This window comes from Salvia splendens, chromosome 1 (assembly GCF_004379255.2).
Source record: "Salvia splendens isolate huo1 chromosome 1, SspV2, whole genome shotgun sequence".
NCBI lineage: Eukaryota > Viridiplantae > Streptophyta > Magnoliopsida > Lamiales > Lamiaceae > Salvia > Salvia splendens.
In genome coordinates, this window is record NC_056032.1 from 4,939,234 (window position 1) to 4,959,780 (window position 20,547).

General features: G+C 38.6%; 1 pseudogene; it reads right to left on the bottom strand.

Annotated features, from left to right (window-relative positions):
- Positions 1-12,145: 12,145 nt before the first annotated feature.
- Positions 12,146-14,522, bottom strand: LOC121757783 (annotated as a pseudogene).
- Positions 14,523-20,547: the final 6,025 nt, after the last annotated feature.

Here is a 20,547-nt window from a genome sequence, read left to right on the forward strand (position 1 = left end):
GATGAGGAGAAATGGCCGGGACGGGATCTGCATCTGAAAATGTAATTACTTCCTCCTTCTTCAGCCTTTTATGTGTTGGCTCCTCTCGATTGAAGCCTCTGCGCTCTGATTTTAGAGACGATTTAGTCTTCCCGGCTGGGAGAGCGTCAATAGTCTGGATTACTCCATCATATTGCGGCTCGTCATCGTCTTCGGGATCCTGTTGCCTTTTAGGATCCTGAGGAGCGCAGTTCGCACTTCTCTGTTTCTTATTCTTTTTCGGCGGCTTGCTTTGGTATTTTTTTAACGTCCCTGCTTTCACAAGAACATCAATATCTGCTGCCAAATTTCGGCACTCCTCGGTATCATGACCGTGGTCTTGATGGAAGGAGCAATATTTATCCTGACTTCGGCGCGTGGCCGATTTCGTCATCGGCTTTGGTTTTTCGAACATATCAGAATGCAGTTCGAAAATTTCCGCTCTCGACTTGTTCAATGGTACGAACTGGGCGGGTGGTTTCTCAGGATTGAGACGTGGTCCCAATCTGTCTTGTACCGGTGCCCTTTGAATTCTTTCAAAAGGAGTTCGGCGAGGATGTCCCTGATCGCTATGATCGGGCATCCTCTTGTCTCCTCTGGAAGAGCTGTCTAAAGACCGTTTTCGACGGTCTGTCTCATCAGCACGAGAAAACTGGTCCGCAATGTCCCACATCTCTTGAGCTGTTTGCGGACTGCATTCAACGAGCTTTCTGTAGAGAGCTCCTGGCAGAATTCCATTTTGGAATGCCGAAATGACAAGTAGATCATTGAGATCATCTACTTGTAGGCATTCCTTGTGGAATCTTGTCATGAAGTCGCTAATCTTTTCATCGCGACCTTGACGTATAGAAAGCAGCTGAGCCGAAGTGATTCGGGTTTCAGCTTTCTGGAAGAACCTCCTATGAAAAGCATCCATTAGATCTCTGTAAGATCTAATGCTGCCTTGAGGGAGGCTATCAAACCACCTTCTTGCGTTCCCGATGAGCAGCTCGGGAAACAGCTTACACATATGAACCTCATTGAGACCTTGGTTCGCCATATTATACTGATAGCGTCCCAGGAAATCATGAGGATCCACTAACCCGTCATAAGTCACTGACGGAGTTCGGTAATTCTGTGGCAACGGAGTTCTGGTGATATCATCCGAAAATGGAGTCTTCAGCGCTCCATACATAGCGAATCCGACATCTCTACGGTATGGTGGAGATGGAGTTCTCCTGTGATTTCGGTAACAAGGAGGAGAAGGAACATATCGGTGGTGAGGATTCTTTCTCCTGGAAGATACGACACTACTGCGGTAGTGACTTTCATGTCTGGAGGGGGAGGGAGTATCCGCCGTTTTCTTCTCCGGCTTCTGGCTCTTTTGCAGGAATGTTAAGAACTCATCCTGCTTCTCAGCCAAGAACAACTTGACAGCCTCATTCAAATCGAGCTGCTGGGGAGGCTCGGTGCGATGACTTTTTGAGGGGTTTGTTCTTTCACCGTGAGAACTGGAGGCAGATTTCTCCAGAGGCTGTTTTCCAGACCTACGGGCTGGACTAGCTTCCTCACGTTCATCACGGACGGAAGTATGGGTATTATGTGATCTGGTACGCATTTTTTGGTGGAAGAGGATCAAAAACTCGCTTTTATCACAGTTTTGGTTTTCTGTTTTCCCACAGACGGCGCCAGTGATGATTTAGCGAATTTTTGATGGGAATAAATGCAAGTAATAAATGAAGATCACAACACCGAAAATTACGTGGTTCGATTTACTGAGGTAAATCTACGTCCATGGGAAGAATAGAGGGCAAATTTGTATTGCTTGATCTAGCTTACAGATTACAATACTGACTTGCTATATGAGATTCAGGATCTAGAGAACTTAACCCTGGTCTATCTGATCTAAGTTCTATTTATACATTCGAACTAAGATCGTGGTTTGCGGCCCTGGTAGGGGGGTTGATAACTGCTTAATACCACTAAATAGATCGTGGGTGTAATGGAGGTCGTGGAGATCCTGCATGGGTCCACTATCTCCTTGTTCGGTCGAATACTGAGACCGAACTGCTGAACTTTGCCGATCAGCTTTTGCCGATCTGAGAGTTGAGCTCGATTGGTCGGCTTTTACCGAGCTATAGGCTGTGACCGAACTCTTTGGTTGTGCCGAACTGATACTCTTTCTTGGGTTTTGGGCTGATGGGCCGTCACTGCTATTGGGCTCGCAGTTATTGTTTAGTTGTTTAGTTCGTATCCCATCAGCTTTCTTAGCTTAGTTTAGTTTAGTTGCTGATTTCTTAGCTTAGTTCAATGGTTTCGACGGTGGAATTGACGACTCCGACGTTGGATCCTTGCTTTCTTTACCACTTTTGAGATGATGTAGTTAGATCTCGAGTTTCATCGAAGGAATTGACGACTCCGCCTTTGGATCTCGACCTATTTCTGGTTTTATGAAGCTTTGGTGTTTATTTTCATGTTGATGATGCTATTTACTCATGTTTTTTGGATGCTTTTCGCAATTGGTGGCTTAAATGTTTAGATCCATGATGTTTACATGATTTCCAGTAGTTTAGAGGTTGAGATCTAGTTATTCACGTGCTCGATTTCTGAGATCTGTTAGTTTAGGTGATGCATGCAAGGTTAATCTGTGTTTATTCCGCTTTCTGCTAGACTCGGTAGCGTAGATCTGTTAGTTTAGGCTTTAATTTCATGTTTAAATTTAGATCTGAGATTGCTCTGTTTTCATGGTGTTTAATGCTCTGTTTTGTTTTGTATTTCCCGTTGGATTCATGAAGAAGATGAAGTTTGCTGGTGGTTAGAATCAGATCTGCTTTAGTTTGTTAGTGGCAGCTTTCTTGTCAATAGCTATTTAGGGAAATCTGTTCTGTTGCTTTTCTTACGCTCTGCTGTCTGGCTGGTTTAGGAAACTTATTTGCTTGACCCAGGGAATTTGGTGAATGATCTAAAGTTAATTTTCAGTTTAAATCATGATTGCAATTACATTTCAAGCAATTTCCATTCACTGGACCTAGTAGATAGAATATATTAGGTTTAATTTCCTAGGTCTAGTAGTTAAAACTCAACCCTCTCGTTGCGTGGCAGTAGCCGATCACTTTTCTGTTTGTGTCGTAGAAATAATCTCGAGTAGGTCCCTAGTCTCTGTGGTTCGACCCCGCTCATGCCGCTTATACTTTGTAATATTCGTTGCATTAGTGGGAAAATTATAAATCTTGTTGAAAAGAGAACACGTGCACACGACACACGTGCAAAAATCCTCACTTTCAATCTGAATCTGTAGTTCACCAACCAGATTCGGCCAGGGCAGGAGCAGTGGTAGATGAAGACGTGTACATACCAGTCATGGACGGTGGTTGTCAACCACAGCCGGGCATACGGGTAGACAATGATTTCTTTCCAATCATTGAGGACATTACCCATGAATTGTTCATGTCCGAAGCTGACACCTATGTGCAAGAGTCAGCTCCAACTGAAGCAGCGTCTGAAGAACCCGTACCAGTGGTAGGAGAAGTACCCCATCAGGTGGAGGAAGATGATGTTTATTGTCATTCGTTCGATTATGTTCCCGACGGATGTCATCTTCATAATGAGGGAAGTAATGAAGATGATGATACTGATGAGGTCGGCCATTTTATCTCGTTGGCCAACATGTGTCGCGATGAATAGATGTTTACCTCATACTACGAGTCTTTATGTCAGCAACAATAACCGGAACAGGAAGCGGGACAACATAGGAGTGCGGAGCCGGAGACCGAACCACAAGGGTCTGGACAGCAGTCTGGTGAAGGCATTGGAGGGTCCAAGAAAAAGTGAAAGTTTTCCCCTGTTGTGGAGAAAAGGAACACGTCGGATACAAACCCTCTATACGAGCAAGAAACAATTGATGAGCTACAAGATCTAGAGGATTTGGAAGGGTTGCACAGAAAGGGTATCAAGTACACCCCATTCAAACTGACAAATGAGGTTCCAGCTTGGAAGCCTAGTGATTTTTTTAAGGATCGAGATTTCTTCTATCAGGTCATTCGCCAGTACGCGATAATGACCAGACGACGTGTACATGTATCCAAAAATGATGGCAAGAAACTGCGTGCCATTTGTAAGGGCAAGGCATGTGAATGGTATGTGTATGCAAGGAAGATTGAAACCCACAACAATACCGATTTTGTGGTACTGAATATGCAAAGAGATCATTCTCACACGTGCTCGCAAGTGTTGGATCAGAGATGGCTCACGTCCAAGTGGCTAGCTGAGCGTTACATGGAGAAAATCAAAGCGAATCCCCACATTCCATTGGCAACTATACGGCAGTGTGTGGATGAGGAGTTCGGGCTGAAAGTTGGTAGGATGAAGGCGTATCGCGTAAGAGACAGTGCATTAGAAGGTATTTTTGGCAAGGCGGGACTCCAATACCGGAGACTGTTCCACTACAAAGCTGAATTGGAACGGATACACGTTGATTCTAGTGTGCATATACACTACGAGAACTTCAGGGATCCTGAAGCTGTGGGCCTGAGATTCTTGAGGTTTTATTGTTGCCTCAGGCCTTTGAAAAAGGGCTGGATGCGTTTTTGCCGTCCAATTATCTTCTTGGATGCCTGTTTCTTGAGATGTATGTACATAGGCCAACTTATGACGACCATGGAAATTGATCCAAACAACGGTTGGTGGCCTATTGCGTGGGCGGTGACTGAGGCTGAGAGCTATGATAAGTGGAAATGTAGCAGACTATGTCTCCCGCTATTATTTACGGTCCACAATGATGCTTCTGTACTAGAATGTCATGTACCCAATCAATGGGATTGATAATTGGCCCAAGACTTCTGAAGTTGGATTTGAATTGGCACCCCCGCGGACAAAGCGACAACGTGGACGGCCAAATAAACTGAGGCGTGAAGAGCCCTTGGTTCGTCATCACGCGAATGGATCTGAGTCACTACGACGAACCTTTGTACTCAGATGTCGTCAGTGCGGACAAGATGGTCATAATATGAGAACATGCACCAATGATCCCCGTGTAGATGCTCGAACCGTAGTTGGACAGAGTTCACAGCCCAGTGGGCCCTCCACAACGGGCGGCGGTGACAGGACTGAGTCGTCTATATTTTAAAATGAAGAGGTATTATTCAGTACGAGTATATGAATTCCCTACCCGTTGGCCTATATTTTAATGGTTTGTTTGTTACAAGACCAATCTACCTCGGCGGGAACAACCTAGCACACGTCGGTCTACGCGGTCAAACCCGGAGGTAGTATTCAAGTTTAATCTTTCACCTTTCATTTCCTAAACATTGCCAGTCAATTTGACCGGTTTGTTGTCTGTTGTAGACCAATCCAACTGGTCCATAGCACACGTCGGTCTACGCGGTCAAACCCGGAGGTAGTATTCAAGTTCAATCTTTCACTTTTCATTTCCTAAACATTGCCAGTCAATTTGACCGGTTTGTTGTTTGTTGTAGACCTGTAACACCCCTTATCCGATTAGACTTAACCAAATAAGTGGTGTCACATTTCTGGTCAGCTCGATTAACAACTATACAAATACTGCTTATATTTTTTTTAAACAAACGGAAACTATTCTACACACATACTATAATATAAACACTAAACCTGGTATGATACAACAACTCTTCATTTCTATACATAACAAAACAACTTCACGTGTTTCGATAGATATTTACAACCCCACTATCAAAAGAGAGTTATAACCTTACAACTTCATAACCAATATTTACAACCCAAAAATCCACCTAAGCATGCCACGTATACGTCAACATTACCAGCAAAAAGGGGTGGTGACTTGACACGCGCAGCTGGCAACTAGCGCTAACACTCGCTTCTATACTCTGCAAGAGGGGGGGAAAAGGGGGTATGAGCTTCGACAAGCTCGTAGTGAAAACGTATTCCAGAAAAGAATATCTAAAACTCCAATCTATATTACCATCACAAACTACACTTTATTACCTGGAATGTTTCAACCATATCTATTCACAATATATCTGTTATCAATATACAAATTCATATAACATCCCCAAATAATTCAATCACTTCACACGACCAACATAACTACATAAATCAAATACCAACTGTCAACCAAAGTCGTATGCATCGCCGTATAACACTCTATAACATATAATCATGTCAACTTATCACTTTCTTTCATATAAACAATAGTCATCTACATAGTAATATTTACTGGAGTTAAAGACATTAAACTCTAGAGTACGCGTACACTACTTGTACACGTCACAAAAACCTTTTTACTTGTTTACTCAACCTTGGACATGTTCCTTTCCTTTAGCACTTGTGCTTGTTTAAAATAGCCACATATACACTTCATAAATAAATACTTAAAGCACAAATAGGGAAGCCAAAATATCACATCTATCTATCTCCCTTTTAGCATAAAAACCTATATTCTCAACTTTTAAAGCTTTAAAAATATTGACTGCACTACATCATCTTCATATAATAAACTGACTTAGCTCGGAGATAACTAGGGGTCGAGCCCTATACCAAAATAAACCTCTAGGTATCTATTTTAATTACAAAAAAGGTTATCCTCAAAATTCCAAGGGATTAGGGAGTTATGAACGTTTTACTACAGCCTGCCAGTTTGAGACAGATTTTGGCGACTGTTTAACATGAGTTTTTAAAAATAGCAAACGCTGATGAAATACTCTGAAATTTTGCAGACATCTTCCCAAGTTCTGATAGTATGCATAAATACTTTTAGAACATAAATTCTAGCATGTTAAGGTGGCTGAAAATGATCGGTACAGCAGCACCAAAACAGCCCACATACAAGCTATTTTCTATTTGTGTGTCATTGGGTAATTTCCCCAAACACTTCATGTTCAACAACAAGATTACATGGTTTTAGTCCAATTATGATTCATCTCCAACAATTGAAATCCCCAATTCAAGAACCCTAGACTTTGGTCCCAACATAATCACCAATCAAACTATTTTCACACTTCAATTATGCTAGAAAACTCTAATACATGTCTATTCCATCACAACATTCAATCAAAAAATCCAAACTTTAAAGGTTGAACAACAAGGCAAAATTGGTTCTTTTCTTCCTATTCAACTTAGGCATGAATTCATTTAATTTAACATCAATACTCTTCTTAGAAATAAGATTGAAGAACTTAGGGAAAAAATCTAACCTTTGATTCTAACTATTTTTGAGACTGTAAGAGTGGCAGTGAAGGTTTTCAAGAGAGATGAGAATACGTGGGAGAGGGAAAGAGGAAGTCTTTTTCTATATTCTAATTTCCAACTCTTTTATCATATATAATTATAAATACTATAATTCTCTCCTAAAAATCCCCAACGTTTCTTTCCACCCATCCATCTATTAATCAATTTTCTTATTTTCTAATATTAATCATATATATACCCATATATATATAATCCTTAAAGTTAAAGATATTACAAGACCAATCTCACTGGTCCAAGGGCTAGCACACGTCGGACCAGGACTCAGCCGCAACGCTGTGACTATCGCGGGGATCAGGATTGAATACTCGCGGTGATCAAGTTTGGGAACCTTAAACAATGGTGTTGGTTTTTGTTAGTGTCTTGAAGCCTTTTTTTTGTCAAACATTATTCAGATATTAAATACTATGCTTGGTGGGATCATCATGGGAAGGCCCTTGTATTCAGATATTAAATACTATGCATGTTAGGGATCAAACATTATGACTATGTTTTTGTCTATGATGTATGAGAAGACTCTTGTATGTAGTTGTAGTGTATGCTTTATGTGTTGATATCTACCTATATGTATAGTAATTGAGTACTGCATATTTTAACTTTGTACGTAGAGTGTTATTTCACAAAAAGTTTTGTACGTCGGGTGTTATTCAACAAAAAGATTTGTACGTAAGGTGGTATTTCACCAGAAGATGCATACTTCATTCGTGATTATAAAACTTCAATGTGTTAGTTTAATGTACCTATTCGGGAACTTCATTCGCCATTAAAAGACTTCATTCGTGTACAATAATTACAGTGTCACTTATTTACCCATTATACTTACAGTGGAACTTCAAAGGTTTAGTACCAACAAATCCCCTCTTACTAATTGAAGAAGAAAGTGTTACCATTACATTAGGAAAATAATTACAACGCATAACAACAATATTACAATCTTCATATTTCGGGTCATTTTTTTGGTTTTAACAATTTCTAAACTTAGCCGTCCACACTCCTCAGTCTTCATGCTCAATTTTAACTTCATATCTTCACATTCGTCACTTTTCATGTGCAATTTATCTTCTAGAAGACCTTCCACAATATTCTTGCATCGAAGTTGTTCTTCAAACCTGTCTCGTTCAAGCTTGATTCTTTGAAAGTAATTGTCTTGGCTTAGCGATAGACCCGCATCAAACCAACGGAAGAATCTGCAATCATCTTCCTTCCATATTGGACAACGATAGTAACGTAGACCAGGATTAGCAGCCGTCCTAGATGTCACGAGCTCAGCCTCAAGATCGTGATTACAGTTCACAATCTGTGGACGAGGCCAATCCCAATTGAAACTTGACCCGAACGATTGAGAACTTGAAGAAGACATTGCAAGAACGACGTGAATTGGAAATTAAAACCCAAAACATATTAAAAACTTATACGTCATTATTTATGAAATGAAATCCCCAAAAAATTGCACTACAAAGCCTAACACACATAAACCCTAAATTGAATACAACCAGATTCAGCTGAAAATCCACCCAAATTCAGCTACAAAATCAACCCAAATCGGTCATATTGCAAGTTACCTAAATTGTTCTCTCAACAAGCTCAGCTATAGGGAAAGAATTGAAAAATGAGTATACGACGGCAGGGATCACACGAATTGAAAATGGATGGATGAATTGAAGTGAGAGAAGAGAAATTAATTTCATACCCTTCAAATGTAGAGGGAAGTACACAGATTAATTCGAAGATCAACTTTGATTTGAAATGAAATCCCAAAAAAATAGCACGACCCATCCTAACACACATAAACCCTACATTGAATACAACCAAATTCAACTGCAAATTCCACCCAAAAAATCGGCCCAAACCGGTAGGGATCACACGACGACAGACAATGGAAGGATGAATTACAGTGCGAGAAGAGAAATTACCTAAATTGCGATCTGACAACAGTGTATACGACGGTAGAGATCAAACGCCGAAATACAATGGACGGTTAAATTACAGTGAGAGAAGGAAGAAGAGAAAGTAATTTCACACATTTAAAATATAGATGGACAGTACACAGCCTTGGGAAGCATCAACTTTGAGTTGACAAAAGTGCAGAGCTAATGTCTGCAAAAGTGCAGCCGTGTGCAGAGTAGGCAGGGTAATATGACTGAAATGCCCTGCAAGGCATAAGGGTCTTTTCGTCCGAAAAATGGCTATAAAAACATGATATGTGATTATCCCAAAAGCTAGAGTCTTGTGGCGATATATTTTTTTGTCATGGGTCTGCAATGTAACAAATGGAAACGTTAGGGACATTTTACGTTGTTCACTCTTTATAATAAATACATATGGTCGGATTAATTTAATTAGTCCGGGACAGTTGAATCGGCATTCTCACTGTGCTTAATTTAAATTCATATAGATTTACTTTGACTGCTGAATTCAAAATTTACAGAATTCAAACAGTTTTACTTTGATGACTTCAAATTACAGATAATTAGTCAAGTAAACAACACAATTACAAAAGAGAGAGTTTATTATTATTGTCAAATTTCTCAATAACGTCTCTCCTAACATCTTGGACGACCGTAATTGCATAGAATTCTAGTCACTAATTAATAATATGGGTCTTAGCAAAAGTATATACTATTAAAATTGTAAGTGGCGATATTTTAAAGCAAGAAACCAATAAATATACCATTTAGCTCTGGATGATACCTTGTAGTGGTACGCCGCATATAAATCCAAGTAAATAAACAAGGAAAATACACAACTTTTGACTTTCAAGTCATTGTGACTAAAATCCAATTTAAAAAGTACCGTCACAATGCTATTGTTCATAGATTTCCAACTATACCTTTGAATTAGGATTGAGTTATTAGTGATGAAAATTAGATTATGGTTTATTCTTCAAGGGCGGCTCAACACGAATGAGAGATTATTTAGATTTGAGAATTTCCTGAGATTGAAGATGACCTATGTATTAGATTATGGTTTATTCTTCAAGGGCGGCTCAACACGAATGAGAGATTATTTAGATTTGAGAATTTCCTGAGATTGAAGATGACCTATGTATCTTTTGTAAAGAGGAACCAAAGATTGTTAATAGTGTCATTTTTTAATGCAGATGTTCTAATAGGTTATGGTATTTCTGTTGTGGCTGCTGGAATTTATCTCTTTATTTATCCAAAGAGCCAGTCTTATGCTTTCTCAGGTGGATGGACACTAAAAAATAAACTTTGGAGCTCCCTCTTCTATATGACAATAGGGTTCATATGGTGGCTTAAGAACAAATTTATTTTTGAGAAGATTATCCCAAATTGTGAGGTTGAGAAGAAGCTTTTATTATGGAGATTAAGTTCGAGGGTTAAAAGGTGGTGTCGAGAGACAAATGTATGAGGAGTTGATAAAGATTAGAAGATGGACTAATAACAAACATAGGACCAAGGGCACACTCAAAGACTACTACAAATGTTACCTTTTATTGCCTTCAATTTGTTGTTTAGTGGTCTTATCCTTAGTCTTGTTTGCTTTGTGAATTGGGCTTTGGATAAGGGTTTGTGTGCCTTCTTTGTCTTTTGGTCTTGGGTGAGCACTAGATTTTCTTCGGTGAACTTGGCTAGATTGTGTTCTTAGTGTGGTGGTATTTTTGGACTTCTGCTCATCAATTTTAGGTTTTAGCCTCTAATTTATCAAAAAAAATAATTTATAAATAAATTTATTTTCATCACACCAAATATTATTAATTCAATAAAAATATTTTTTTTAAAAGTAGCATTAAATATAAAAAAATATTAAATACTTAAAATAATATACTCCCTCCGTTCCACAGTAGTTGAGTCATTTCATTTTGTGCACTTGTTTTGGAAAAATGATAATAAGTAGGTAAAGTGGAGAAATAGTAAAGTAAAGGGAGAATAATGTAGAGAAGAGTTTTATCTACATTATTCTCTCTCTTATTTCTACTTTAACTATTTATTATCATTTTTTTTAAAACGAGTGTAGAAAATTAAATGACTCAACTTCCACGGGAGCATATTTGAGGGCTATGGGCCCCAAGCTTTAGAACGACGAAAACTATTAAAAGGCATGAAAATTAAAACAAGTATAGGCGAATACATCGTTTTCTTTGGGCCAAGCTAAGGCCCAACAATAATTCATTTATGGCTGTTTTTTCTTTCCTTTGTTTTTTATATCAAAATATCGTTACTTTTAATATTAAAACCTTCAACGTTTCTATTGGTATGTCGAATGATCTTATACTACAATTTTTAACTTAATTGCATTGAATATTTATTTTCTCGTTAACTCGTTTTAGCATTGTAATTAAGAATTTTTTGCTGTACATAGTTCTAATTTCGTGCATATTACACAGTACAATTGATATAACATTTACTCCTATATTATTTTCCAGATAAATTTATCATTAAGATATGTCAAATAGTTGAAAATACATTTATTCTACCTAAATTGTGAAATAAATGTGACTAATTGGCAATTTCTTGGTGTTGTGGTTCATCTCTCTACTGTCTTAGGAAGAGCTTCTTGAACATCTGATGCAGTTCTAACAAGAAAAGGGCCGAAAACGTCCGGTGTCAGAATGACTTGAAATTCGCACGGTGCTTGCGAATCGGGCTTAGAAATCGAACTCATCGCGACGATGTCGCGATGATGGACGATGTTTTTTGGCCATCTGACGTCGTTTAGGGGGTCAAATTGGCAATTTACTGTTTTTTAGGGTTTGATTTTAATTTCCTAGTTTACGTTTTATTTCCTTTCGAGTTTCTAGGTTTTTTTAAACGCTTATAAATAGCGTAGACTTTGTTTTGAGCGCAGAGTTTTTGAGTTTTAACATTATTTTCGATTTTTCAAAGAAACTAGGGTTTCTTGGAATATTTATCCGTTCAGTCTTTCTCTTCTCCATACGTTTTCTGCATCATTTGGTATCACGATCCAGGTTGATTATCAATGGCTGAACGTAGACGTGGCGGTGGACGTGGCGGTGGTCGTGGTGGCGGTCGTGGTGGAGGACGTGGGGATCCTCCACACGAAGAAGCTGCACGGCAGCGTGATCTGCGTGACGTCGAGAACGACGATCTGAGACAGCAGGTTCGAGACCTCCAGCGACGACTAGCGCAACTGGAGACCTCAACCGGGGCAAATTCGGATTCAGATCTTTCCAATCATGACGATGATGACGGCGATAATCCTTTTGCTCGTGCCGGGGAGCGCGAGAACGGGTACTATGGGGCTGACCCAGCGCGTGATATCGGTATGCGGATTGAGATTCCAGAATTTGAGGGTAAGGCTCTTCCTGATGACTTCATTGATTGGTTAAATACTGTGGAGCGTGTTTTCGATATCAAGAACATCAGTGATAGCAATAAGGTGAAATTGGTTGCCCCACAGCAAAACATACATTCCCACTACTACCACAATCGATCCCAAAACGCTGTTCAAATCATTGCACAATTTGATCAATTAAATTATACAATACTAGAAAATCAAATTAGTTAAGTAAGTCAACATGCAATAAGAAATGTTGAGTGAAATTTCTAGCTCTATCACTCTACATGCATGAAAAACACCATTCAACAATGAACGACGAATCCACAATTCCTTAATTTTCTCTCGCTACGTGTCTAGCCAATCACAATTTCTTATTTTTCTCTCTCTCGATGCAATTGTAATTGCTTGAACACATATCATATAACAATATGTCCAGAACTACTAATATTTCACGTAAAATCTGACAAATCTGCTCAATGAAGTAAATAATGATAAATCTCTTCACGGAGCACCAAAAACCTGAATCAAAGGGCTAAACGCAGCGGTAAAAAACCGGGCCACGTCGCTTCACACACCAAGACATCACCACATAACATAGCCCTGATCCCACAATTCCCTAACGCAACAACACAATATACCAAAGTGAATAAAAATTAATTGAATCCACATAAATACCAAACTCAATATGATCAACACTCACACTAAACAAAACACTTAGAATGTCGAGCCCCCCTCGAACAATCCACTTGGAAAAATCCCTCTCCGTGACCAAGCACAGCAACGCGGACTGGAACGAGCTGAACAACGACATGATCAACGTGCTTGAGTAACGATGTGGGAAGTACTGCCCGATCCTCGACTGCATAAGGAACCACAACGACCAAGCCACACTTCCCACACCAAGAAACGCTGCTCCCAGGCCGAACTTCTTTGCCCTAACAACCAGGGGATCAACCTGGCCCACCACACCATGTTGGGGGGCTGATGATGAGTAGAGCGAGAGCAACAAGTCTCCCATGATGCAGACCACCGTTCCCACCACCTTAGCCTTGCCACTTCTCTTTATGCACGACATTGAAAAAAGAACACGATGTCAGAGGCGGTGTAGGGGGAGCTCCAGCCCCCCTCAACAATTTGTGCAATTTCTTTCCTTCCTATTGGAACATTATAATACAGTCCAATAATTGTCTAAACATGACTGTATAATTAAGTGATCTACTCCTCTAAGCAAATATAAATGCAAGGTCAAACAAGAAACAAAACAATTCTCCCTAATGTTATCACTTGGAAGACGATGTACGTATTCATCGATGACATGAATACAAGTACGCTTCCTTAAATTAGTATCGCCGATCATTTGAATGAAGCCGAGAGGGTTTTACAATGCGAGGAGGAATGTGAGAACTGGAACTAAGTTAATGAAAGCACAAGTGAATGTTGCTGATGTGTAATCAAGCCCCACCAAGAAGAGATATTGAGTGAGTGTCAACCTACATTTCCATAAATTATTTGATTCAATTTAAAAGAACTTAAATAGTCCATATACTATATAATAAATAAATTGCAAAAAAATTCCCTAAATCATCTTAATTACCCTAACAAAGCGCAGATAAATATTTGACTCGCAGTCAGCTTGGTCCAGCTACTCCTGCAACATTAATCACCGAAATTGAAGCACATAATTCTTCACACGTGAAACAGAGGCCAGTCTCTCATTCACGTATCAAGTACACTTCAATGCACCTCTACCCTTTCGAGGAAGAAGGCGAAGGGGATCAAGAAGACGGTGGCAGGACGATGATGACGTAGCCCAGGCCTCCGTTCATGGCCTTCTTGAGCAGTATGTTGACGACAGACAAGCTCAGCTCCACGCTCACCATCGCACGCACATCCTTCCACATTTTCAGCCACTCAAAAACGACGTCACATCGACCACCATTTATAGTGCTTTACCACATTTTTTATTCAATGTTTTATTTTGGAATTTTAATTCACTCAACTTTGTAACGACTCATTGCCGCCATGTAACCGAATATTGCATTTTAACATGATTTGAAATATACGCAATTTTGTTGTCGATCCTACTAGTGGCTACGACTAAGAACAGTGGCGCAACCACTAACAAGGGATGAGAGGACACCAGGTGACGGAACTAGACATTTCACGTTGGGGCTCAGTTCTGCATTTTCGATAAAGTTTTCCTTAAGTATATTGAACTCAAATTTACTTATAGGGCAAATTGCCAAAAAATACTCCAAGTTTGGCTTTCTTAATTGTCACATGAGAAAAATTCTGGCATTACATGTCATAATTTATTTACATGCTGCGTACATATGTAAGAATTAAAAATGTGACTGAATAAGTGTATTAGACGATGATGTTTAAGTAGCCGAATGTTTTGTCTACATAGTACTATTATTTAATTTTTTGTTTGCCGCTTCATATATAATTCCTCTCAAATAAGAGATTATATGGCAATTGAGAAAAATGTCAAAATTATGATATAGTCGGTTATTTTCTAAAGTTGTGGAACTGACTAGAACTTGACCAAACTTGGTAGGTTTTTTTTAGCAATTTGCCCTTAATTAAATTTAATAAACCTCGAGAAGTTTATTTATTTTTAATACAACTCAGATATTAATTTAGAGTAAAAGAATAACAAAAAAAGAAAAAAGAAAACTAACCATGGGTTTAAATTCTTTTTAAAAATCCGAATTCTAAAATTTAGCCAATTTAACAATAATATTTGTTTAAAAATTCTATACGTAACTCGTACTATATAACATAAAATTATCAAAACACCTCTATAAATATTTTAAATTGCTGTGGCCATCACTGAAGAGAGGTGTGGTATTACGCCCTTGCTAAAAAAACACTACTACTGTACATTTTTAATTAAATCACTCCACTAACTCATTTCCCCATTATACTAGTACCTAGTTTGTTGTGCGAATTCTCTATAAAATCGAAATTGTAGGAAAATTAAGTTGTCAATATCTCAAATTTAAAATTAGAAAAACATAATTCATAAAAAAATAATTCTTCGAACACCATTCGTATTTCGTACCATAAGTTATGGAGGTGAAGAAAAAAACTAAGCATCAATATAAAGCGGTTGATTTTGATGCATGATGCATGCATCCTTTTGATATGCTTGTTGAGACAGCATCATATACTTTTCTTAATGTAGATGAATTTTTTTAATCATTTTTTGTAAGTTGGAGGTAGAACAAATGTGTCCAATCTCCATAATCGTTGTATCAAATCATAAAATTCATCAGCAATTGGAATATGTTAAACGTATGGTTTAATTAATACATGATCAGGCAATTCTATAATATTGAAATAATGCTAAGACCGAATAATTCAATCTAGGGTATCCATAATCAAGCACGCTTTGAATTGCACTTTTTAATTATAGAGATTGTTTCCTTAATGAATTGTACTTCATCTATTATCACATTTGTCGTGAGCAAGAGTTTTAACTTTTAAAAAATATAAAAAAAATTAGTGGATTGGAAAAGTTATGGAATATAAGACCATTTATTTATATTGATTTTTTAATAGAATATGAGTTAAATGAGTTAGTGAAATGCGGGACCTACATACCATTTATGGTAAAGTAAGATGTGACTCTTATTATGGGAAGCACTGAAATGACAAAATGTGACTTTTATTATAGGATGGAGGTAGTAGTAATTGTATTTTAAGGCGAAGTAGACAAACATAAATTTACCTTAATGCAGATACTCCATTCGTCCTGGCTAAGAGGACACATTTCTTAGCCCGCAGACGTCTCCAAACCGAACCGGCCCGGATGAACCGGCCCGGAACCGTCGCCGGCGGTTCCGAACCGGAACCGGAACCGTCACCGGCGGTTCGAACCGGCACCGGAACCGCCGGAACCGCCGGGCCGGTTCCGATTCCTCATTTTATGCAAACCGTAACCGGCGGGTCGGAACCGCCGGTTCCGGCGAAACCGGCGGTTCCGAACCTGCGGTTCGGCGGTTTCCGACACAATTTCAGGCCTACTCCCTAGCCTTTTCACAATTTCAGGGTTAAACCGGCGGTTCCGGGCCTAAACCGGCGGTTTCCCACCGCAATTTTCAAATTTTGAAAATTCAAACGGTCCGTAAACCGCCGGTTCCACCGAAAACCGGCGGTTTCGGCGGCGAACCGGCGGTTTCGGCGTTATTTTTCAAAATTTGATTTTTTTTTAAATTTTTAATCACAATTTTCCCCTATAAATACCCCCTCCTCTTCCATTTCTACTCACCCCATTCTTGTGTTAATAAGAATTTCTCTCTCAATCTCAATTTCTCTATTCTCCATCCTCATTCTCTCAAGTTGTGTACGTTGTTTGCGCTCATAATTTACTCACGTTGTTCTTGTTCACGTTATCATATGGTCATATTCACATAAACACTACTATCTATTCTCTACTTCCAATTTCCATAATATCATGTCTTCATCTCTTCGTGGTGGTGATCGGGGCAAGGGCATTGCTCAAGATCAAAGTGACTCTCGGCGTCGTCGTGCCCCTTCTAGAGCACAAGTTGCGGAGGAGGTAGGAAGGCGAGCCGCTCTTCGATTACAAGTAAGTTCTAAACTTCTAAATTAAATGTTTTACTATGTTAATATGTTATAATAAGTTTTAATATGTTAGTAGTTTTTTAATATGTTTTATTATGTTATATGATATAAGTTTTAATATGTTAGTAAGTTTTAATATGTTTTAATATGTTATATGATAAGTCTTTAATTTGAGAGCACCATTTGGTATACTTGCTCGGAAAAAGATTATGTGCGGACTACCGCCTTTTCTTATATCCTTGTGCAAGATGGCCTATTGTGGAATGCCTCAGCGTGGTCCTTCCTTTGATTTATATGTTAGTATGTTTTAATATGTTATATGATAAGTCTTTAATTTGAGAGCACCATTTGGTATACTTGCTCGGAAAAAGATTATGTGCGGACTACCGCCTTTTCTTATATGCTTGTGCAAGATGGCCTATTGTGGAATGCCTCAGCGTGGTCCTTCCTTTGATTTATATGTTAGTATGTTTTAATATGTTTTAGTACGTTTTAATATGTTAATATGTTTTAATATGTTTTAATATGTTTTAGTAAGTTTTATATGTTTTAATATGTTTTAGTAAGTTTTAATATGTTAGTATGTTTTAATATGTTTTAATATGTTATAATATGTTAGTATGTTTTAATATGTTAGTATGTTTTAATATGTTTTAATATGTTATAATATGTTAGTATGTTTTAATATGTTTTAGTAAGTTTTAGTAAGTTTTATATGTTTTAATATGTTTTAGTAAGTTTTAATATGTTAGTATGTTTTAATATGTTTTAGTAAGTTTTAATATGTTTTAATATGTTTTAGTAAGTTTTATATGTTTTAATATGTTTTAGTAAGTTGTTAGTATGTTTTAGTATGTTTTAATATGTTAGTATGTTTTAATATGTTTTAATATGTTAGTATATTTTAGTATGTTAGTATTATATGTTTTAATGTGTATAATTCTCGTAGGAGGAAGAAGATCGAAATGCGGCCTTGTTACTTGCCACCCTCGGCGACGAAGAGCCACATTCGGCTTCGCGTTTCGAATACGATGTGAATCTATCATCGGACGAAGGCGACGATGGATCGCATCAATTCCCACCTTCTAGCGCCGGCCAAGTTGGCGAAAATGACGAGGAGGCCGAAGCTCCTCCTCCTTCCGGGAGACAAAAGAAGAAGATGCCTCCAAAGTTGAAATTCGACATCTTCACCAAACATTACAAGAAGGTCCCGGTTGTAATTTCTAATCCTGATGATTCGACCACTACCGTGGAGACAGACGAGTTCAAAGCTTATTGCAACTATTGCGATAAAGTCTATCCATTTGTAATCGGTGGGGGATATGGTACTCTCACACGCCATTTGAAGGCAAAACACCCCGTGGAATTTGGGCATTCTAGATCCCAAACCCAAATCAACTTCCCCGCCGGCTCATCGTCTCAAACAGGTACGCCACTATTTAAATACGATCCCAAAAATACTATCGATACCATGGTAAGATGGGCGGCAATGAAACATTTGCCGTTCAATTTTTTTAATGACAGAAAATATGAAATGACTATGCAACAAGCTTTTAATGTTGCTGCAAAAAGAATTCCCCCCTCTACTGCTCAAAGATCTAACAACCGGCAGTATTTTAAAAAAAAATGGAAATTGCAAAGAGTCTATCCACCTTGGGGCACAAAGTTAATATTTGCTCCGATGTGTGGACGGATTCTTTCCAACGAAATTCTTACATGGGTATTTCTTGTCATTTTATAGACAATAGTTGGTCTTTAAATAAACGTTTGATTGGTTTTAGACAATTTCCTTCCCCACACACCGCACAAGCAATTGCTTCTTTAATTATTCAAGTTTTGAATGAGTATGAGTTATGCAACAAGATATTTTCGGTTGGTTTTGATAACGCAACCGCCAACACCGCAAGTATATCCGATTTAATTGCGGCTTGCTCCCCGGTGATAAGTGGTAAGTATTTTCATCAAAGATGTATTTGTCATATTTTAAACTTATGTGTACAAGATGCTTTGTCTTTATGGCAAAGACATATTCAACCTATTACTACAGCTGTATCCTTGATCCACTGGAAGCCTCAAATTGGCAAGGCGTGGAAGAAGTATTGCCACTCGAAGAAAATAAGGTACACAAAGTTTACTTTAGACGTTTCTACTAGATGGAACTCTACATATGACATGTTGCAATCTACAATGGAGCATATAGACTATTTAGTTGATTTTTATAGAACTTACCCTGTTGATGATTTATATCTAACTTCTTCTTGTTGGGAACAAAGCCTGAGTTTATTTAAATTATTCAAAAATTTTCGAAGTGCCACTATGGAGTTATCGGGTGTGTATTATTGCACATCCGTTCGTGTTTTAGAACATTGCATGATCATATCACTTGGTTTTAAAACTGCAATGAAAAATTCCGCAAACAATCTTGAGCTTATGTGTGTTTTATATTACATGGTTGAAAAATGGCTCAAGTATTTCAATGAGATCCCAACAGTTTTTTTGCTTGCCAAAGTTTTGGATCCAAAGTGGAAACTAGTTGGTACTTTCAAAATTTTAGAATTTTATTACAACAGTTTAGCTTCTATTGATCTTGAACACTTCCGAGCTTTGCAAACTGACGACGACGACAACTACATAAACCTTGCCCAAACATTCCAAATAAACCTCCCCCACCTCCCAAGCCTCCAAAGAAATTTTGAGTTCGACTTGCGGGCTCTCTTTCACGATTACGAAGTCAAGTACAACACTACCCACCAAGTTCGACCTAGACCCCCCCGTCAAACACAGAACTTTGGCTTCTTCCAAGTTGATGACCCCGACACCCAATCCCAATTGGCGGACCTATACGCCTTCAGCAGCGGAGGAAGGACGGCACATTCGGTAAGTGAGTTAGATTTATATTTAGACTCACACTTTTCATTCAATGAGGAAGAAGGAGGTCCCGTTCCCCAACAAATCGACGTCCTAGATTGGTGGTCTTCACACGAGAAAGATTTTCCCATCCTTGCATCAATGGCCAAGGAGATCTTTTCGGTTCCGGCTTCCACTGTCGCCGTCGAGTCCGCCTTTAGTGTTGGAGGCAACGTCTTGGACGACCGAAGAAGTAGGCTCACCGGACAAAACATGGAAGCCACCATGTTACTTGATGATTGGTGCTCCGCCGAAATTAGAGACCAAGAACCGGATTCAGACAAACTAGTAGTACAACCCGACCAAGACTACTTCCCCGACGAAGAAGAGTAGGCGCCAATACTTCCGATCAAGCCAAATAGGTAAGCAAGGTAAGAGAACTACGTGGACTTTGATTCCAAAATGCAATTGAGCATTGAGGATACGTAGGCATCTCAACTTATATTTCAACTTAAATTTTAAATTTAAGTTTAAATTTAAGTTGAGCTCAAGTCCTTTTCCTTTATTTCTTTTTTCTCCCCTTTATTTCGAATATGTAATTTTGTAAAT